General features: G+C 45.6%; 1 protein-coding gene across 6 annotated transcripts in view; it reads right to left on the bottom strand.

Moving 5' to 3' along the window:
• Positions 1–23,320, bottom strand: part of zfh2 (Zn finger homeodomain 2) — a 359,438-nt gene that overhangs the window by 134,773 nt on the left and 201,345 nt on the right. For all 6 annotated transcript variants that reach the window (XM_084589992.1, XM_084589986.1, XM_084589989.1 and 3 more), the window contains one exon: positions 3,904–3,988. The gene's annotated coding sequence lies outside the window, so the exon portion shown is untranslated. The remainder of the gene's footprint in view (positions 1–3,903; positions 3,989–23,320) is intronic.

Here is a 23,320-nt window from a genome sequence, read left to right on the forward strand (position 1 = left end):
AGTTACCCCGCACTCATCGCACGCGCGTGTTTCAGCAGTTGATGTCGCATAAGCGTTTCAATGCCTCTGGCCAGCACCTTAGCCGAGGACAAAAAAGTAAAAAGAAAAGGCATCAAAAACGTTAAAGGAACTATGACTTCGTGTGGCTTAGTGATAGTGCTCGCTTCTGAAATATTACTATAGGAGGTATTCAAGTGACATCACGGCACCATTTTGTTATGCAGGGCATAGCTTAAGCAGTGTAAGCTAGAGTACGCGCCGGTAAGGCGATTGATATGCCTTCAGCCTTTGGCCTTCCTACATGCACCACAATATGGCGGCCACTGTGATACTCTCTATAGTTTCGCCACTTCGGCACCGCGGCTGGTCACGTGAAACCACGCATCCCAACAAAATGTAGACGCGGTACTTGTAACGAATCTCACGCAGCAAAGTAAGCTATGAGGTAATGAAGGTCTGGACAGCTCTTCATACCAATTCTTTTTAAAAACGTTGTTTATTGCCTCAGGGCATAATGGAATATGTAAAGAAATTAAAGGGGGTATTAAATGAAAGAAAAAAGATTGGCTGTTCTAATAAAGTTCAAGAGAGAGAGCGATGATAAGGCCCTTGCGTCCACGCAGTGTATGAAGATGAGTTGTTCGGCGAAAGGCCCACTGCCGTCAGGTGCCGAATTCTCGTCGGCTTCAGTGCCGGGCAGACCGAGTTTACTGACTCTGGTAAAACGACGGCGACACAATGCATATTCTAGTCCTAGTAATTGTTCTATAGCGCACAAAAATCGATCAAAGCAATGCAACCGCATTTTTGTAGCCTTTTATTTGTGCCGGAATTTACACACACTATACGTTACGTCCTAGGTGGCGTATATTGAGAAAAGTTCGTACTAGGGCGAATGCAATATAAATATAGTTTCGTAGGCCGGGATCCACGGAACTTTCGCGGTTACGTAGCCTTCCAGTACCGTTACGTTACGGAAAGAGTTACACAAATTCAAAATCACAGTTGCGTTTGTTTCCAAAGCTGTGCTGCACATCATGGTACAGGTTAACCAAAACAAGTTCGCGAAAAAAAAAAAAAAAACGCCGGGTACATTCGTTGGTATTCTAGTGTCCCCACCACGAGGAGAAGATTCTATCAAACGTTGGTCAGGACGCCCGGACCAGCAGATGCCCAATACAAACATAAATATAGCTGGGGGTGTTGTACAAATGAGCAAAGCTATACGACCATGTAACGCGACAGGTTGACTATCGCCTGCACAATTGTCAGCAGAACAAATTCAAGCTACCACCGCGCATAGGTAGTTACGGCCAACGAGCAAGTTATGACTAACCTGCCCGCGCATAAGCGCAGGCTGCGGAGGGAGGGGACGACCACAAGAACACTGCAAAAGTATTCACACGCGCAGAAAAAAAACAAAATGAGAGCTCAAAGTCCACAAAGAGCGAGACCGAATCGAGCAAGAGGGAAGAAAAATGGTAGTGATAGCCTTTCGCGGACTTTACGACTCGTTCATCAAACAGGTCTCCCATCAGCGGAGCAGTATATCAACACGTATACGGTCGTATAACTCGCGCCACGTCGAGTGGCCGCGGGATGGAGGCTGCATGGAGCAGCAGTACAAAGGAGAAAAGAAATGCCCAAGAAAGAAGTGCGAAAATAAAATCAGCCGAATGTGGTAATTTCTAACGATGATGTCGTTAAATATACCTTTCGCACTTAATGCATACGCCCAGGTATGGTCACCTAAACTGCACAAAGATCTCGCAATTATGCGCTTTAAGTACAACGTTTCCTCCTTTCTCTTCTAAGCATCCCCTTCACGGGAGCCGATTATCTGTAATCAACGGCGTCCTGTCATGGCGTCGAGTTTTAGTCGTTCCATGCAAGCCCACGCAACTGCTCTTGGTATTTTACACCTTGCCGCAGTGAGCGTAGCGCAAAATGACAGTGTTGAAACCAGAAGGGCCAATTACGGCGATCGGACTTCGGAAGCGCGTTGTAGTCTTCAGCTCTCCAATGACAGGTGGGATCTTGCCACAGCCAGAGTGACCATCGATGAAGAATGTATTTCATCGCACCGAACACATCTACTGGCCTATCACGCATCGTCGAAAGCCCATAAGGCAGCGGCAAGCTATTTTCTTCAAATGTGAATTTGAGAGGAAAGGAAAGGCGCCGTAAATTAGGCGCTCTGAGGAAAGGTACGAGACCGGGGAGGGAGAAAAAGATATTTTGCCACGCGTGCGTTGGTTCACGCCCCGTAGATTTCGGTCCGTGGTTCCCCAACACACCATGCGCCTGCACATGGCAGACGCTTCTGTGGTCTGGGGGACGCACGCACGCAGTCTCCTTAAAATAAAATGTCGCGATACTCTATGCAGGTTTATCCTCCAGTCTGACTCCGGGATGCTTTGGACGGGGCAGCCCATCAGAGTCACGAGGTAAAGCTTTCAGAAAGAGTTTTTCTTCGAACTGTAACCAGCCCTGATGAGAATACGGCTAGTGCAGCTCAGTTCTGCTAACACGAGGAACGCCAGCTTCTTCAGTGACCTTCGCAAATTCGCAGCACCAGCGGTGTTCCAACCCCCCTTTGCTGTCCTGTGTAGTATATGAACAAGTCGCTGTTTAAACGAGTTGCGAAAATTATATTTCCTATATATTTCTTTGAAGGCATACGCGGGGCACTGTTGAAGTTAAAATTAGGTTTATTGCCTTTAAGGTATAGTATATTTAAATCAGAGCATTTCTTTTTGTGGTTGCCAGGACCGAGCAGTTGTCCTCAGCCTAGTTACATAAACGGAGATGTAGACACGGAGACCTTACTCTCTAGTTCACTCATAGCGCCGCAGCTAACGTAACAAAAAAAGAAATCCTGTAACTTGGAGAAAAGGAAAAAAAAAAAAAAGGTTTGTCTGTAAATAAAAAAAAAAGGGGGGGGGGGGGAGAGGTCACTGCGGTATCGCTCAGAAATTTCTTCGATCCAGGGAGAGATGGCAAGACAGAGGGACGCGCTTGAATTAGCCGATCCATGCCGGAGTTACCGGAGTGGACTGAATGTAGATTAATTTTGCATTATGGGTAGGAATTTTAAACCTTTAAATGGCTTGCGCCGATCTCTAACGTTGCTAGAATTCCAGCATACTAATGAAAACCTAATAAAAAGGTTACCGATTGCACGTTACACTCAATCAGCACTTTGCTACTTGTCTATCGGTATCAACGGATTAAGCTTCTCTTTGAGGTCCGTCTTTTTTTCGCACCGGGTTAATCCGTTGACAGCTTGTTACACGCAGGCGTGATGAAAACGGCTATGTTGAGAATAAAAAATTTTTAGGCGAAATAAAGCTATTTCTAGGCCATTCTTCTAGACATTAGCGAAAACTCTTCAAACGGATACGCTTCTACTATTCGCGTGGCAAGTCCTTACAATCCCAGCATTACTGTCTTCAAGATGGAAGACCGACCAGTAGCAAGCTCTCTGTCAGCGCACAACCTATTGTTCGGCGCACGCGCTTTAAGCGAATCGTGACGCCAAAACAGCGATATCGAGTGACCGGGACTGTAGGCGTACGCTCCAAAAGAACTGCGTCGGGGCGGTCCTGTCCGCGGGCAATAGTAATTGAAATGGCTGCGCGGGCGCATGCGGCTCTCCAGTCCCGGTTCACCGTCAGCAGGCTTTCCCGGAAAGTCTGCGCGGGGTCGTTCCAAAGCGCGCTTGGGCCGACTAATGAGGTCCACCTTTTTGTACAGGTACTACAAGCGCGTAGAGCCCCGGCCGCCTGTCCAGGCGCGTAGCTGCAGCTGCGCTAATGCGCCTGAACAGGACAAACATGCATGCCACACTCGCCCTTATTCCCAGCCCGAGCACAATCGCGGCCCATATGGGAGAGGACTCACCATGATGAAATTTCTTTCCGGAGCTCTCCTAGAGCGGGGCAGTTCACCAGACGGCTACGCATAGAACAGCCAGTCACGGCTGTCTCTGCAAAAATACAAAAGAAAGAAGACATTTGAAGGGAAACAAATGGCGAACGTCCTTCATAAGCACACAAATTGACTGCCGTCGGTCCTAGGAATATCAGAATTATCTACAGAAACTATCCTGCTTCTTACTTCTACACGTTTTAGAACAGTGTTCCAGTGTGAAAGAGTCGAGAGGTGAGTGGGTTACCTGGTTAACTGAACTGGAACAGGACTGAATATCGTCAGAAACACGCTGACTGAACATTGTTGCAAAGTAGGAAGCAAGCTGGATCAGGAAAGTCGAGTAACGAACTGCTGACGTCTTTGAGACCGAACACTCGTGTTTGGTCGGAAAGCTTTCCAAATAGTATACCGTTAGGGGTAGCGACCCCAACCGTTTTTGACGAAAACATATATATATATATATATATATATATATATATATATATATATATATATATTGTTTCCAGTAACACTTCTCAGAACGCTGAGTTATGCGCGACAAACTACATATAGCTTACATAGCTCAGTTAGCTGTGGAGAAAGCGGTTCGACCACTGAGTCGCTACACCTCGAAGAAGAACAGTCATGCTCAAGGTTGCAACCGACTGTCAACCTCACCGTTTCGAATATCAATTCGACTTTATTTTGATTATTGTTATTTTTCTGGTTAAGAAAACTTCTATGTGGGCTGACCTATAGCTTGAATGCACAAGTTGTACCATTTGTCTGTTTGGGTTTTGTTATACTGGTCTCGCTTAATGAGGTGCTCTATTTTACCCTCCACTTGAAAGACTACGCAGGACCAGCAAGAACAGCTTGCTGTGCGATCTGTCACTCACGTGCATTCAGGGAGCAAAGGGAGTAGTCACCGCTGTGAATATGAAATTATTATTGCAAATCCTTGACTCCACTGATTGTGCCGTTACTGTCATGGCACCAGACTGGCTCTATGATTTGGTGCATGGCACAGGACGCTCGAGCTGCGCTTTATAGAGGAACACCTGTTCCACAGCCAAAGTCATGAATACTGCGAGCCGAAACTGCATTCGGAGTGCGGTGGTGTAAATGCCATGTTATTTCTCATATAACTGCATGCAACAAAAGTGCTTTATCGAAGGGCAGAAGCTCCGGTAGTGCATTAAAGTTTGACATGGACAAAAGCTCAAAGTAAGGCTGTATGCACGCATTCCTATAGAAAGCGCTATACAAATGTGTGCAAACAGCAGAACCCTTTTATATATTTTTAACGGTTTAAGGGTGCAAGGTCACTGCTTTCACGCTAGGGTAGGTTGAAATAGCGATCAAAACGCCCAAGTGCATTGTTATCGCTACTGGGGAACTCTTCGTAAGGGTGTTTTGCAACCAAGAAGCCGCCTTTTTGCTAGGGTGTAATGACGTACGTTATAGGCATGTGAAAACAGCCATAACAGCGGAAAAACAGCTGAAGTTTTATGAATCTCGTCGATGAAGTCAAACAGGGTTGCTTAAATGCATGCAAAGGGGAATGCTTTACGCTTTTCTTTATTGCAGACATAAACCGCGTTGCAAAAAGAGCAAGTCATAAAGGATGTTCAGATTTGCTTAGTATATGAAAAATTTGAAGCCACACGGAACGTTAAAATGTATCTGCATTTAAGACCTACTGTCGGTTTCACTACGAAATGCGTCCGATACACAGCTCGGTTCAACGAGTAGTAAGTGCTTCACCGCAAAAAGAGCAGAAAGAAACAAAAGAAGCAAAACGAGGATGCATGCTCAGCAAAAACTGCCAGCAAGTCTTCTCAGCGAGTAATCATGAGATTGGACACGCATTCTAAAGAGGGAGCACGGCGGCGCGGCGGCAGCGCCAACTGACGCCAGGGCCACCTCGGGCGCCGGTCATCGGCTGATGGAGTCCAGGGTCAGCATTCAGTGAGCCCACAGCCATAAACGCTTTCGGAGTGGACAAACCTGCATAGCCTAGGCAGTGCTCCGCCGGTGGTGCTGTTGTTCGCCTCATCTAATCAACTGCTTCTCTAGTTTGCGCAGCACAGCAGACCGAAGAGGTAAACCGCACCTAATGAGGGCAGAAAGACATTTTAGAGCGTTAGCTCCGCTAGTTACGTTTAACAAGGTAATGTGTTCCGCAATCCAGTGTCATGCGAGCCATATTTTCAAAATGACAACCCAGAGCGGCTGTCGCATAGCAACGAAGTTTATATACCATGAGGCCATATCAGGCGACCAAAATGGAACCATGTCACATGACTACACGACAGTTGCATAGCAACAGACGTATAGCGGCGGCACTTGAGTGCCAGAATTCAGACCTGCACTTTCACTCCGCCATAAAAAGGCTGCTTTGGCGGGCAGGTTGGACCGGTCAGTACCGCCATTAGTGTAAAATTGGTGAGTCACTCGTGCGACGCAGAAGGTTCCGGGTGGTGTCAAACGATTCAGCGAATCACGGAGCACAAAACTGCTAGTTGAGTCGGAGCCTAGTCTGCGCGGGGAATTCGCACCGGCGACCTTTGCTCTTCCAAACCATGCCCCCCGGTGATCTTCAAACAGCCATTGCGGCCGAACCATTTGTGCAGGACGGATTGTGCCCGGATGGCGTCAAACGATTAGCCGTTTTGCTCTCTACACATTGCTATCTAAATTTGGCTCACAGCGTTCATTTAGGATATAACGAAGGAGTATACATGATATGGCGAAGGTGAGTATACATCACGTGACCCGGATATAAGTAAAGTTGGTTACAGCATTGCTAAACCAGTTTATGCAACAACGAAATAAAGTAGATTTTTGCATCTAACGCTTGACAATCGATCGATGTCTAAACGCCGGCTGAGACGGCTCAATCATTTTTTAGGACCGTGCTGCCTGCAAAGCTCTTGCGCCCAACCCAGCTTGAAGGGCAGCCACCAATTTTCTCAAGTGTCCCATAGCAACAGGCGACAGGTATCAAATGTGAGAGAGAGGTAGAGAACAAAATATATTTTCAAAATCTTGAAATTTTGGCCAAATATTAAATATACTCTAGAAATAAACACCCATTCTGCTGTTTCTGAATATATATTTGGTGCAATAACGCCATTTCATTCTGCTAGGAGTTGTAGGGCGCGTAATTGTCTCATTATAGTTCGTTTTTTTTTTTTCGTTTTTTTTTTATCTTTCTCCTGCCACGGGCCCTTGCAATCGCATTCATTTTCTGATTGTTCGGAATTATTGCCAACTTGACACCACTTTCAGCTCATATAATCTAAATCAAGATATATGTTTTTTGAGCGACCGGCAGAACAGAGTCACCACGACGGCTCGAATGGCTATTATCCACAGCCAGAACTCAAGGATGAAAACACTATACACTTTCGGTGCTTTTCGGAATAACGCAGGAGGATTTGCAAGCTTTGACAGCATAAAGACTGAGAAGAGGTTTACGATCTTTGCCGGAACAAGCGAGACCGACAAAGTAAGCTCCCGAAAAGGACATTAATTGTTCGCGCGAGTCGAAAATGTTCAGACTCACCGTTATCGATATTTACTAAGATTATTCAACGCTATCAAGAGCTAAATATGACCTTAGACTGTCAAATGTCAAGTGCCATCTGTTGTGTTAAACGACTGAAGAGCAGCTCAATACATCCATAAATTCCAAAGGAATCGGGATTCCAGGGTGACATAGAAAAATGGACACTTAGAGTGGATAGATAAAGTATGAAATATAGCGTTTTTTTTTTTTTTTTTTTTTTTTTGGCACGTCTAGGTTCTTGCGCGGGGAGACGATAACGCTCAATGTATATATAGCCTAAAGCAGAAGCTTGTTATCCCCTTCCCACGTTTGATCAGAGAGGAGCGAACTTCCAGTGTGAAACAGGTTCACCCTTTCGTGGAGTTGGCCTCCTATGCCAGATTCAAGATGTATGATGTATCCCGTTTGCGACCCGTAGCACTCTCTTATGCGTGTGAGAAATTAGTACAAAAAGAGGAGAGGTGACCTTATGAAGCATCCGAGCCGGTCTGCTGAAATTATTAAATTAAATATTTTTGTATGGCTTGGTCTGTTGTCTGAGGGGCAAAAAAGCGAGCCGAGTTTAGAGAACTATAACCAGCTGCTGCAAGAATATGCAAACATAAAATAGACGCTTACTGACAGCTTTCTGGCCTCCATGCTGCGACGTTGCCAAGCAAGAATAGCAGCTTGGGCATGTTGGTTATGCATCTTGAGGACAACAGCGCGGAACACAAGACGGGAGCACAAGATTAGAGGACGACACAACGTGTCGTCCTCTAATCTTGTGCTCCCGTCCTGTGTTCCGCGCTGTTATCCTCAAGTTGCCAAGCAGTGACTGGCAAAAAAGGCTTGCGCGCAAAGTACTGACGGTGGTACATTCTAATGAGAAGAAATCTTTCGAAATTGGTGTGCCATTTATAGTGTGTGTGTGTGTGTGTGTGTGTGTGTGTGTGTGTGTGTGTGTGTGTGTGTGTGTGTGTGTGTGTGTGTGTGTGTGTGTGTGTGTGTGTGTGTGTGTGTGTGTGTGTGCGTGTGCGTGTGCGTGTGCGTGTGTGCGTGTGCGTGTACGCGTGTGCGTGCGCGCGCGCGCGTGTGTGTGTGTGTGTGTGTGTGTGTGTGTGTGTGTGTGTGTGTGTGTGTGTGTGTGTGTGTGTGTGTGTGTGTGCGTGCGTGTGTGCGTGTGTGCGTGCGCACGCGGGGGAATTGAAGACCCTATATATGGATCTGGTGAGACATGTATGAATTGATGCACAGTGAAAACGAAACTTTAGAAACGTTTCGACCACGGCATGGTCTTCGTCAAACTGGCCTGATATAGAAAAGGCAAGGACTTTTCTATGTGCTCGTGCCATGTCAGAAAAGCTTGCCGTTGGCGGGTCGCAGTAATAAAAAAAGAAATCAAAATATTAAATGTTCACATGATAAAGCACTGGATATTGATTCGGCATAGCACCAAAACGAACTTATTATAATCAAACCATACGAATGGATCTGTCGCTTCCTGTATGAAAAAGAGCAATGTACATATCAACCAAAGTGAGCGCGTATGAGCTTGTACCTCAACACTTGTAATATGAAGCAATACTGTTAAGACAAAAAAGTTAGTTTTCCAAAATTTCGGTTTGAAGCCCTGTTCGAGCAAAATTACTTGTAATTTTTGAAAATGATGTTTAATTATGTTGACGAGTTTGGAAATGGGAATGTTGGAAAGGGTCTAGCAATGAGCTTTGTGGTAGTTAAAGCGGTATCTGAATGCTGTTTCTGTTTGGCTAATGTATTGGATTTTGTACATTGAGCCTAGTATGTAAATGACGTTATTAGTATCGCAGGTACAGCCACCTCGGATTTTTCGAAAATGAAGTTGGATGCACAGCTTGTGAAAAATAAAGATGTTCCCATCTGTGCTTAAACTCTGCAGCGCGATTTATTGCACTGTTGGCATGCAATGCGCACAGTCGAGCTAGATTTTCATGAAGGTAAAATATCGCTGAGGTTTTTTCTACATTGGTAAACAACACGTGGCGCTTTATAGAAAATGTTCTTCAGCCGGTCGCTTTGGATAAGAATATGTGCTTTTGTAGGATGCCTGAGATGTTTTGTATCAATACCGGGAGCGTAAGTACGAGATTCACCAGTGATTTACTGTCTTTCTATTCTGATTTGCTATTTTTTCAGGAATTTTTGAAAGTGCTCGCTGAAGCACCAATGTTTCAGCGAGCACTTTTAAACACTTCTGAATATAGTGAGTTAAGAAAGCATTTCCAGGGACAAACTATGTGCCGAGGCGCACGCATTAAGCAGCCAAACTACTCTAATTATCCAGCTAATTAATTAAAACTTACTAAACAACTTGTTAGCTACCGCAGTTCGGTGGTTAGTTACAAAGGGGGGGGGGGGGGGGCATTGGGTCGAGCCCATGAACACGACTATGCCATATAAGCTTTATAAATGATGAAAAATTCGATTTCTAAAGCCATGAAGCGCCTGATGCGCCTCAAGCGCAAGGAAATCGTCGATTTTATCCGCACAATACCGAAACTGAGCACAATAGACGCGCAGGATGCTTGGTACCGACGCAGCGTTTGGTGATGACGTGATCCGTGGCTACGTCACTCAGTTCGAACTGCAAGCGGTATTGCACTGCGTCACGTATTTTTTTTTTTCGCCTCCCAGCTTGGTGCGAGGGGAAGCTAGTCATTACCTACTGCGTGGTTATGATTTTGAAGGGTGACGGAGCAAAATAAAGTGCATGACACGTCACATTAGCGCAGGCAGCTCGAATCTGACGCCGTTGCCACAGCCTCACGTCATCACCAGAAGACACTTTTGTACCGAGCTTCCTCTTGCTGTCAGTTTCATATTAACACGAAAAAAAAAAAAAGAATAAAGCGTCGGTCATCCCCGCGCTGCGCGCTTTAGAAAATGAGTTTTCCTTAGCTTCAAAAACTGATATGCTATCGTATGTTTCATGGCTTCGAACTCCCTACTGGGACTAACCACCCACTTGCGCTAATTAAAAAGTTAATTCAGTTATTTAGTGAATTTTATTATTTTCTGAATAATTGGTTTTTAAGATTATTGTGTCCGCCACGGCTGAGAGTGTGCACATAATTTTTCAACTTCGTACCCATTACTTTTAGGGTTCTTAGAAAGTGTTCGCTGAAGCTCCCGGCGTGTGTGTGTATATTATATAATATATATATATATACCGGGTGTCCCAGCTAACTTGAACCAAGGGGTACAAAATAATATATTTGAGGTAGGTCAGTGAAACCAATTGCATTCAACTGCCAGCCTCCTTGGGCACTACAGGCAATTTTTTGTTTTGCAATTACTTAATTAGCTAATTATCTTAATTTATCTAATTTATTAAATATTGACTTTAGACCAAACATGTAAATTGGAAAGTTGTAGAGCACCTTCAGAAACCCCCATTTCATTAATTGCGATAAATAAAGTCTCACGTGTATCGTTTTTTCCGGGCTCAGAAGAAAGCCCACGAAATACAAATAATACCACGTGACTAGCGCATTTGTGCGCCGGGATTGTGGTGCTCTCAGTCGTGGTTTGAGCGAACGAAATCAGCTGCGGCCGCGTCTTCTTGGCCCCGTTAAAGCGGCAGGCCGATATGCCTGCGATGGCTTCTTCGCCCGCGTCAGACAGCCGGCCCACGTGAAGGTGCAGTTGCAGCGAGAGCGGCGAGCCGACACCACCGACATTCTAACAAGGTCTCCGTCTCTCCCATCAGCGAACGTCACGACAAACGAATAAGCGATAAGGTATCAGCCACTGAATCTGCGCATACAGGCTTGAGTAAAGGGGCGAGATGACATCATGTGACTCGACTAAAATTAGCGCTGCACCTTCCTTTGCCGGTTTTTTATCGCCATCCGCCTGTCGTGATGTAGGCTGCTGCGGTGCGCAGGCCTGGCCAAAATCGCGGTGGCGACGGGCAAGCTCGAGCTCGCTCGAACCATCGCCAACATTTCTGCCTGCCGCTGCAACTGGACCATCGGGTCACAGCCGCAGCTTATGTCGTTCGCTCAAACCACGACTGAGAGCACCACAATCGCGACGCACAAATGCGCTAGTCACGTGGTATTATTTGTATTTCGCGCGCTTTCTTCTGAGCCCGGAAAAAAAGATCTTTTTTTCCGGGCTCAGAAGAAAGCCCGCGAAATACAAATAATACCACGTGACTAGCGCATTTGTGCGCCGCGATTGTGGTGCTCTCAGTCGTGATTTGAGCGAACGACATAAGCTGCGGCTGTGACCCGATGGTCCCGTTGCAGCCGCAGGCAGAAATGTTGGCGATGGTTCGAGCGAGCTCGAGCTCGCCCGTCGCCACCGCGATTTTGGCCAGGCCTGCGCACCGCGGCAACCTACATCACGACAGGCGGATGGCGATAAAAAACCGGCAAATGAAGGTGCAGCGCTAATTTTAGTCGAGTCACATGATGTCATCTCGCCCCTTTACCCAAGCCTGTATGCGCAGATTCAGTGACTGATACCTTATCGCTCATTCGTTTGTCGTGACGTTCGCTGATGGAGAGAAGGAGGCCTTGTTAGAATGTCGGTGGTGTCGTCTCGCCGCTCTCGCTGCTACTGCACCGTCACGTGGGCCGGCTGTCTGACGCGGGCGAAGGAGCCATCGCAAGCATATCGACCTGCCGCTTTAACGGGGCCAAGAAGACACGGCCGCAGCTGATTTCGTTCGCTCAAACCACGGCTGAGAGCACCACAATCGCGGCGCACAAATGCACTAGTCACGTGGTATTATTTGTATTTCGCGGGCTTTCTTCTGAGCCCGGAAAAAGAGATACACGTGAGACTTTCTTTATCGTAATTTGTGAAATGGGGGTTTCTGAAGGTGCTCTACAACTTTCCAATTTACATGTTTGGTCTAAAGTCGATATTTAATAAATTAGATAAATTAACATAATTAACTAATTAAGTAATTGCAAAACAAAAAATTGCCTGTAGTGCGCAAGGAGGCTGGCAGTTGAATGCAATTGGTTTCACTGACCTACCTCAAATACATTATTTTGTACCCCTTGGTTCAAGTTAGCTGGGACACCCGGTATATATATATATATATATATATATATATATATATATATATATATATATATATATATATATATATATATATATATATATATATATATATATATTAGAGAGAGAGAGAGAGAGATTCCAGCTCTCAAGACATGCTCTCGACTATTTAGCATTGCTTGCAAATTATACGAGCCGGTAAATTAAGAAGTAACACAGTTACTAAAATCCAAGTCTCGAGTGCTACTTTGCTCTCTGCAATGGCTTCACCCTGTACCGCTATAAAAGCTGGGACTAGTTAAACCACCCAGATAGAGCATCGCCAAAAGCGCTTAAAAATAATATTTCTCGAGAGGAAAAGTACAGCCTGTCAAGGCATTGAGAGGAGATGTCTGGATGCAGACACTGCATACAGACATGTGAAGCGGTCGATAAAATGCTAGTACGAACGTTCAGAGACCCTATTTTTTTTTTCGTTGCGAAGCTGGGCGAAATAATTCGGTAATTCATTTAACATTGGCGGAAACGTCGAAATACGATGCGTGCTATGTTGAGCCGAGGAGTTTCGCTATAATTTTTTTCATGCCCCTGTATCTGTAATGCACTCAAGCTGTGAGGGCATAAAAAAATGAGCAAATAAATTTACTCTGGAATACAAAAGGCCTTTACGCTTTGTTAACGAGATTAAACACCCTAATATGCGCTCCAGGCCTGCCTCATTTTGTCCATACTATATATACATTTTTGTCTCGTGTCGCTCAAAAGTTGAAATAGATCATGACCTGATTGGCACTAAGCAACGAAATGCTTTTTACGAAAAGAGACTTTTCCAAGATCATTCGGCTTTCTCTTCCCGAAACAAGAACGAAACCAATGCAGTACAAATTAACCAACCATTTGAGATTAGGTTTAGTTTTAATCTGGTTGTGTTCGTAGGACTAAGTCTCGAGACGCTGATGTGGAAAAGACGACCAGGCATAGACCTCGAAGTTGTGACTGTGCTCAGGTAACACACACACACACACACACACACACACACACACACACACACACACACACACACACACACACACACACACACACACACACACACACACACACACACACACACACACACACACACACACACACACACACACACACACACACACACACACACACACACACACACACACACACACACACACACACACACACACACACACACACACACACACACACACACACACACACACACACACACACACACACACACACACACACACACACACACACACACACACACACACACACACACACACACACGCACGCACACACGCACACACGCACGCACGCACGCACACATGCACGCACACACACACACACACGCACACACGCACGCACGCGCACGCACGGCATGAAAAAAAAAAGCGATAGGCCCAGCGTTGATTACTTTGAAATGTCGCATGAAACAACCGAAGGTATAATCGAAAGAACGCGGCCATTCAAATCCGCTTCAACACCAAACAAGCAGCGACATGGACATGAAGTTTTACCTTAGCTTGTAAGAACTGTTCAAGAATGCAAGAAGATATAAATAAAACGCGCCAGCACCACGGCTTGGTCATCGTTAAAATCAAGCAAATTCTAAAGGGGGCAAGCATACAGAACATTTTCACTCTTACATAACCACCAAAAAAGAAGCTACGGGGAAGCGGGCTCTAGAAAGTCAGAAAGAGTACAGGGCGTGGGTCGAGTAATCGGGGTGCAAATATTTCTGACGAGAACAACAGTCCAAAGCAAGGAGGTAGTTTTCTGCATTTTTTTCTGCCCTCTGCTTCCTCGGCAGAAGTTATAGAGCCTGCCGTGATGGTTCAGGTGAGCACGGGGTCCAGAGTTCGACAATCGGCCGATACGGTGGCAAATCGAAATGAAAGAACATCAGTTGGCCGAGATTCTTGTGTAAGTTAAAGCTCATCAGGGTGCAAAAACCAAGTCACGGGGCTTGACCCATCTGTCAACCATCTGCCAACCACTGTCGGCGTTGGTCGTGAAACTTTATTTAGCCTTTAGTACTTGCTAACTCGATTACAAATAACTGTTCGCGGCAATAAAAAAAAAAAAAAAAAGATACCGCCGCAACATTTGCGTGTGCACGGCGCTGTATACAACCATGTATTCAGACTATCGTATGCGCTAAACGGCGCGAATAAGTTGCGAAAGCAGACACTCCAGTTAAACCAGTGTCCTATTCTGCCGCTATAAATTGCGTTAGTCACGGTATATCTGAGAGAGATTTTAGGTTCCCGCTAACCACGTTCCGATTTCCTGTTGCCCCTAGCTTGCAAATAACCGCACAGCTACCCGCTTTATCTGTAATAAATGACCGTGTTCGATAAACGACACAGCGCTGTTCCCTGTAAGACAGCTGCCAGAAGCGGAACTTGACCACTTGGCAGGGATGCGCTGCCCATTCAGCGGCCCCTTTTTCCCTGCGCCCGCTGTTTGCGTTAAGGCGAGAGAAACAATGCGCGAGCCGTCCGCAGCTGCGTCATAGGAAGCGGACATTTGACGCCGAAGGAGATTGGTGGCCATTGCTGAGTGCCTACATGCGCGGTAACGACGATATACAGCCGCCGTGTAAGGAGCCGCAGCAAACGTCCGCGAAGGACACTTGTACGCGCCCGCCTTCGGCACGCTGCCGCCGGAGGCATAACATCCAGCGCCGGAAACAAAACACGCCAGGCATAAAAGCTCGCGTGGGCCTCTCAAGCAAGCCCCCTGGACCCTCATGGTTGCCTCCTTGCCTGCGACGCTCCTCTCAGTTTTCCGAGCCAGCATTCATAAACTTAGCCGATCTTATCAGTTCCCAGGGCAGGAGCCCGGTCTTCCACAATTCAGACAACATGCAGCCACGCCGCCCTGGTGGCGAGTTTATGCATTGTATACATTAGCGGAAACCGCAACGGCTCCGGGGTTTGCTTTAAGACGCTCCCCGAGGATTTTACGATAAGGGTCGCACAGCCGTATACCGCCGCGAATAGATTGGCGGCGCATAAACATGCACACATGCACCATATCGCGCTCTAGGAGGACGCCGCTACACAGCGCGTCACGCGCCGCCCTCTACTCGCGCTGATGAAAGTGGGAGATGGTGCTCTTCCTCCCCAGACCGAAGTGCGCGCCGATGCCGAGCCGTACTCATCGTGCTGGCCGCATCGCATACATGTGCACGCAGCGCACGCCGCAAGCGCGTTCGTGGTTTACGTCACTAACACGTCGTGGCGGCGCAGAAATCGGGAACAAATAAAATGGAGCGAAGGAAGCCGCGTATACAAACGAAACCAAACCGGAGGAGTACGGGCCAAAGGAGATATTTGAGCGCAACGAGCATCTTGGAGGCGCAGAAAGGTGTCTGCAATTGGCGTCCAGGCAGATCCAGAGGATGTCAGCCTTCAGGGGCCATCGAGGCGGTCTTTATTGGCCATCGCGACTTCTGGCCCGGGGCTGCCAACGCCCAACAGCTTCTCGGGGTTCCCGGTGAGCGTGTGAACTTTATGGCAGCCCTATCGCAGACGCCCGTTCAAGAGGGCGCCAGAAAAGCTAATGCAGCTGGCGAGAGAATAAGAAAACGAAAATTAAAGAAAAAAACAACATCGGAAAAAAGATCGACGGCCCTGCCTCCCCCATCCTCCTCACTAGAACAGCTGAAACCATGCTCCACGTCGCCGAGCTGCTTTACCGAGTGAATAACTTTTGGGGGCCCTTTTCTCGAGATTGCTCCCGAAGGCGGCCTCCTGCAATCCACAGGAATGCACGCGCCACGGGCGAGCGTGGCGTGGGTTCGCTCGGGCATTTCTCCTGTCAGCGTGCGCCGTTGCCCAGCGGCGCTGTTTATGTAATTAGCCCTCATCCGCGAGGGCCAAAAATATCTGTGTCTGACGTGGGAACTAAACCTGCTTACCTAATCAACGAACTCAGTTGTAGACGAAGAAGACAGCTCATGACGTATGTACCGCTACGCAACTAGGTTCGAGGTTTAAAAACATGGTTCAGTTCGGTTGCATAAAAGAACGTAAAGACTGGCCCACGCACCTTATTCTCCGGGTTCAAACAAAAAAATAAGGCACATGTGGCAGGATCTAACCTAAAAGAGATAACACTGCCACTGGAGAGCTCACTGCAAAGAATAAGCAGATGCATTTCTAACTTCATGTTTCCATAATAAACAACTTCAGATCTATTACCGTTTAAACAATTGCCTGTCTACGATAGGTTTCCAATAGGAAGTTGCAGAGTGTCAAAACAGACCACGACTGAAGCTTCCCGACAAGAAATGCGCGTCAAACAGGGCTGCATGAAAAAGTGAACACTGATAGCGACTACAGCTCACAGATAACTGTACACGCCGCCACAGCAGACCACTGCCATGCGCAAGATGTTTCCACTCTGCTAATATAGGCCCAACAGAGACATCACGGATTCCGCACCTTTCCCTCGCAATGGGCAAAATAATTCTTCAGCGCAGCTACTGTTATAAATTTTACGGCATCACACTTTTTAGGATTTACGCTTCGAAGTTCAATATTTTTGCGTATCTCGAGTATATTGAAGGTCAGCCAATTCATCATCATCATCCTCATCATCACCATCATCATCATCAGCCTGACTATACCCACTGCAGGGCCAAGGCCTCTCCCATATTTCTTCAATTAACCCGATTCTGTGCTAGCTGCATCCACTTAACCCCTGCGAACTTCTTAACCTCATCCGCCCACCTAACTTTCTGCCGCCCCCTGCTACGCTTTCCTCCCCTTGGAATCCAGTTTGTTACCCTAAGCTACCATCGGTTATCCTCTCTTCGCGCTACATGTCCTGCCCATGCCCATTTCTTCTTCTTAATTTCCACTAGAATGTCTGTAACTTGAGTTATTTCTCTGACCCACTCTGCACGCTTCCTATCTCTTAATGTTACCCCTACCATTTTTCGTTCCATAGCCTTTTGAGTTGTCCTCAACTTAAGTAGAACCCTCTTGGTTAGCCTCCACGTTTCAGCCCCATAGGTGAGTACAGGTAAGATGCAACTGTTGTATACTTTCCTTTTTAGCGATACCGGTAAGCTGCTATTCATAATCTGCGAGTGCTTGCCAAATGCGCTCCATCCCAATCTTATTCTTGTTATTTCCTTTTCATGGTCCGGATTTGCGGTTACTACCTGTCCTAAGTAGACATATTCGCCTACTACTTTCAGTGCTTCGCTATTTAACGTAAACTGCTGTTCCTTCCCGAGGCTGTTGAACATTACCTTATTCTTCTGCATATTGATTTTTAAACCTACCTTTCTACTTTTCTTGACTAGGTCATAAATCATTATTTGCGGTTCATCCCCGAGTTACTTAGCAAGGCAATGCCATCAGCGAATCGCAGATTACTGAGGTATTCTCCCTCTACCCTTACTCCTAACTGCACCCATTCCAAGTCTCTGAATACTTCCTCTAAGCAAGCTGTGAATAGTATTGGGGAGATCGTGTCTCCTTGTCTAACACCTTTCGTTATGGGAATTTTGTTACTTTCTTTATGTAGAACTATGGTTGCTGTGCAGCCACTATATATATCTTCCAGCACTTTAACGTACGGCTCGTCTACCCCCTGATTTCGCAATGCCTGCATCACCGCCAAGGTTTTAACTGAGTCAAATGCTTTTTCGTAATCAATGAATGCTATGTATAAGGGCTGGTTATATTCCGAGCATTTTTCTATCACCTGGTTGATGGTATGGATATGATCGATAGTAGAGTACCGTTTCCGAAAATCTGCTTGATCCTTTGCTTGATTGCAGTCTAAGGTTGTCCTGATTCTATTAGCGATTACCTTAGTAAATATCTTATACGTAACAGACAGCTGATTGGTCTAATTTTTAAGGTCTTAAAGTCCCCTTTCTTATGACTGAGGATAATGTTTGCATTATTTCATGGTTCCGGTACCGTCGATGACACCAGGCACTGCGTATACAGAGTGGCCAGTTTTTATAGCACGATATCCCCCCCCTTCCTTTGACGAATCTGTATTTATCTGATCCTCTCCAGCTGATTTCCCTCTTTTCATAGTTTCTAATGCTTTCTTGATCTTGTCCTTCGTCACTGATGGAACGTCTGACTGTTTCTCCCTACGGCCAATCTCATTACGGTCCTGACTACTTAGGCTACTGTAGAGATCTTTATAGCTCGGCTACTTTGACTATCTTTTCCATATTCGTGATGACGTCGCCCGCCTTGTCCCTTATCGCATACATCTGGTTTCTGCCTATACCCAATTTCTTTTTTACCGCTTTAAGGCTTCCCCCGTTCTTTACTGCATGCTCAATTTTCTCGATGCTATACTTCCTTATATCGGCCACCTTGCGCTTATTATTCAGCTTTGATATCTCGGCCAATTCTATCTGGTCTGTTCGTACTCTGGCGTTTCTTGATTAAATCTTTCGTCTCCTTAGACAGCTTACCGGTATCCTCTCTAACTATCCTACCGCCTACTTCTACAGCGCACTCGGTAATTTTATCCCTGAAATTATTGTTCATTGCTTGTAGGGTAATGTCGCCATCCTCTGTTAGAGCTGAATATCTATTCTGCAGTGAGATCCTGAACTCTTCTGCCCTCCCCCTCACCGCTAATTCGTTGATGGGTTTCTTTCTTACTAATCTGTGGCGTTTCTTCTTCAGATTTAGGCTAATTCGGGACCTCACCATCCTGTGGTCACTGCATCGCACTTTCCCGATTACTTCTACATCTTGCATAATGGCGGGGGTTGAACACAGTATGAAGTCAATTTCATTTTTAGTCTCCCCGTTAGGACTTTTCCATGTCCATTTCCGGTTCTTCCGTTTGCTGAAGAAGGTATTCATGATTCTTAAGTTGTTGCGCTCTGCAAATTCAACTAGTAACTCCCCCCTGCTATTCCTAAAGACAATGCCATAGTCACCTACTGCCTGGTCTCCTGCCTGCTTTTTCCCTACCTTGGCATTGAAGTCGCCCATTAGTAAAGTACACTGCGTCTTTACTTTTCGGATTGCCGATTCTTTCAACTGCCTGGTCATCATAACTACATGTGGGTGCATAGGCCTGTAGCCTGTACAACCTTCAGTTTATACCGCTGAATAATCGGTATAAACTGAAGCTAACTGTTATTTAATTTTAATTTTAAGCTAACTGAATAATAATGGTTTGGCTTAGTTTATGGGGTTTAACGTCCCAAAGACTGAGAGACGACTGTAATATGAAAATAACAAAAACTCAGGGAGGGGTGGGGGGACACTTATATCTCTCTCATACTATCAAAGGTAATGTCATCCGAATTGATTGGTACTAGCATGTAATGCCATTAATAGGCTGCTACACGAGAACATTTAAAGCAGTTAGGTTCCAATCACGTTCGCCGCCAAATGGGTTCGGGAAACTCATTCGATTTCAGTATGAATGTATGCTCTAGCCACCAGATAGCCAGTAGAAACAACGAATGCGAAAAAAAAAAATACTTTACGCATGACCAAGTATAAAACCTTTTTGTTTAGTGTTATTAAGAAAATGTTAAATATGGTGTGAAACAATTCGCATAGCTGGCCGTCGTGGGATGTCATTACTCTCAAACTCAGCAGCGGCCCTGTCCTGCCCACTGCGTCGACCATTTTGGGCGCTGGGTTTCTTGCTGGACGGCTCTCCAGAATATTTAAAGCAGTAACTATAGGAGCTTCATTTTTTTTTTTTTTTGCCAGTCAATTCCAAGCTGAGTGCTTACCCGTGCTTCTAAGCACTGGATATCCACGCTCCGTTGTGTCAGCCATATTTTTTTACATACATGAGGTTTGTGGGTGACTTCACACTTCGCTGGGATTTTGAGGGATAAAAAGCTGCAGTACGGCGAAATAATATTTGACGCGTGAAGTATCGCCCAGGAAAGTTATCAACAGCTTTAATATGCTGCACAATGATTTCAAACTCCTTTTATTCCCCCGGGTTCCATTTAACTTTAGTATTTTTCCCTCATCGTCATTGTCATCATTTGCGAATGATATTATATATTCATCCTGAGAGAGCGGAGGACGAAGCTGAAGAATGGTAGAATGTGCCTAGAGAACTCTCAGGACCTACGCTTTAAATAAACACCCCCGTCACATACTCAGTACGTAACAGTTGTGATGGAGGTAGTGGATGACTCAACTCGGATCCCTGTGGCCTTCGAAGAAGCCGCCGACTCGCTGGCTTACCGTCTCTTTCGACGAATATGGCTCAGGACGACAACGCCGAGTGAGCGATGCCAACGGTAAGCAACTGGCAGTATCATTGTGAGCCGCGGACGTCTGCTGGAAAATATGACGAAGACATCTATGAGTGCCTACTACGAGCGGGTGAGCCGGTACAATTGATGGGACGCTACCGTAAAACATGTGAACGTTGTATTCTTCTTGGAAGGAGCCGCAATAATTTGGCATGACAACCACGAAGAAACACTAACCAGCTGGGACGGCTTCAGTGAGGAAGTCAGGAAGTATTCTCCTAGTTATTACACTCACGTGGTCCGGGTCGGCCACTGCTACCTGCATGCACCAGGAAGATGTATACTCCCTTTTTTAAAATGATGTTTTTCCCGTTTAATTCCAATGCTTCATTGCCTATATCGTAAACTATTGTGCCCTTCCGAGGGTATTGAACATTACTTTATAGATTACTTCATATCATTTTTGGGTGATCGTTATCTTTTTCTTGTAAGTTCCCGATCATGTACGTTTTGCAGTTCTTCCTTTGAGTTACTCGGCAAGCAAAAGCTAATTCACACGCAGGCGACCATGTCGACTAGTCGTGGCTGACGGCGAGAAGATAACTGCAACAACGAAATTCCTGAAGAAGCGGCGGAAGTAAGAGCAAAGGCCGATAAAGCTTCAGAATTCTCACAAAGATGTGGGCTTCAGAAATTCATAAACTTCACGGAACTTGGCAGGGTACGGGAGAACACAGTCCTCGGACATGAGAGGACGGTCAACTGTCCAGCTATAAGTGACACTTCTTTCCCGTCAGGCCCGTCAGGCGTATGAAGGCTGTTTACTGGTGATCGGCCATCAGCAACAGCGAGAGCGCAGATTCAATGAAGAAAAACAAAATGTACTCCGACTCCAGCAAGTGATCAAGGGCGTCATCGATACGAGGCAGAGGGCATTGGGCAAATGACCTTTCAAGTGATTTCTGTTCAGCGGGCGGTAGTTATACTCAGAATCCCTCAGAGCTGTCGGTTTTCTTTACGCACTCGACCGGGGAAAGGCTGTGAGAGGTTTGGATCACACCGTAGTGGAGCATGTCGCTCACCTGGTCATCAATGATGCGGCCTTTAGCGATTGAGATTCGGTACGAGCATTGGCTTCACTACGGAGGTATTCTCGATTAACTTTCCGAGCCAAGTTTTTTGAATACCGGCTGTAACCATGCGGTGAACACCAGCAGATAGTGTCTCCTTTCCTGACGCCCTTCTTGATAAGAATTTTTTCTCTTTCTCTATGAAAGATTACGCCAAATAATTTTGTAAGCATGAGAAGCCTCTACCGCCAAATATAACACAGAATTAGATGAATTGTCAAGGATGATCAATAACAGCAAGATACCCAACTTCAGGAAGTATAATAAGGAGGAAATCGGTATGCTCTAAAGAACAAAGGTAGCCTCAAAGCGGTCAGGAGGAAACTAAGCATAGGTAAAATAAAAGTGTACGCAGTCAGAGACGATGATAATATTATCACCCCGGGGAATAATATAGTTAAAGTAGCCGAGGTATTTTACGCTGATTTATACAGTAAGGGAGTGATTACTTATTAGAATCTACCAAAGCGCAGCAGCCAACTACTACTCCCTCTTTCGGGTTTCCCCTAAACGTTGGACCTACATATGTATACAGTAGTTAAAATACTCGCGAAAATAATCATGGAGGCAGCCATGTCGAGAAATTGGACATTCAACCAGTAAACAAAAGTAAAGAAACCTTATAGACAATCTAAAGAAAAGAGGATAATGAAGATTAGGTAACTAAAGATATGCTGAAGGACAGTGAAGAGATAGAGCTAGAAAAACTTGCTACCCTGTATATTCATGTATCTTCAAAACCACGGCCGTACCGGAATCTTGGAAGAGCACTAATATTAACTGAATAGATAACAAAGACTTGAAAAACTACACACCGATCACCTTACTGTCCGTTGCTTACAAAGTTTATTTATGCATATACCTACGTCGCCCGTTGGGGTATTATTGTAGGGGGATTACGAACATTGTATCTCATAAATAAGAAAAGTGAGGGATAAAAAAAAAGAACCCTAAACACAACATAAACAATAATAAAAAAACAATGTATCCAATATACAATGAAATTCATAATAAGCAGTGAAAAATCTAAAGAAACTCACAGAAAACACAATTCAACCGGGGCTGACGAAAAAATGCTGGATGGGACATTGATTACACTTTCGGGCAGTCGATTCCATTCGCTTACCGTAAAAGGGAAAAATGAATGAGCAAAAACATTCATGCAGCAAGCAATCTCTTTTTTTTTTTTTCGGAATTTTTTTTTTTTTTTGGTTATCATTTCTAGCGAAAAGTTTGTGTGGAGCCTTCAGGTAAATACTTTTGTCTATTCTAGTGTCACCATTAAATACACTGCGGAAGAATTTCAATCTCAGGAATTTTCTCCTTTGGTACAGGGGCTGCCACCCAAGCTCGGTATTAATGCTTGTTACGCTGGAGCTAAAGCTATAATTGTTGCTAACGAAACATGCGGCGCGCTTC

The sequence above is a fragment of the Amblyomma maculatum genome, chromosome 1, assembly GCF_055883805.1.
Source record: "Amblyomma maculatum isolate TAMU_Amacu chromosome 1, ASM5588380v1, whole genome shotgun sequence".
NCBI lineage: Eukaryota > Metazoa > Arthropoda > Arachnida > Ixodida > Ixodidae > Amblyomma > Amblyomma maculatum.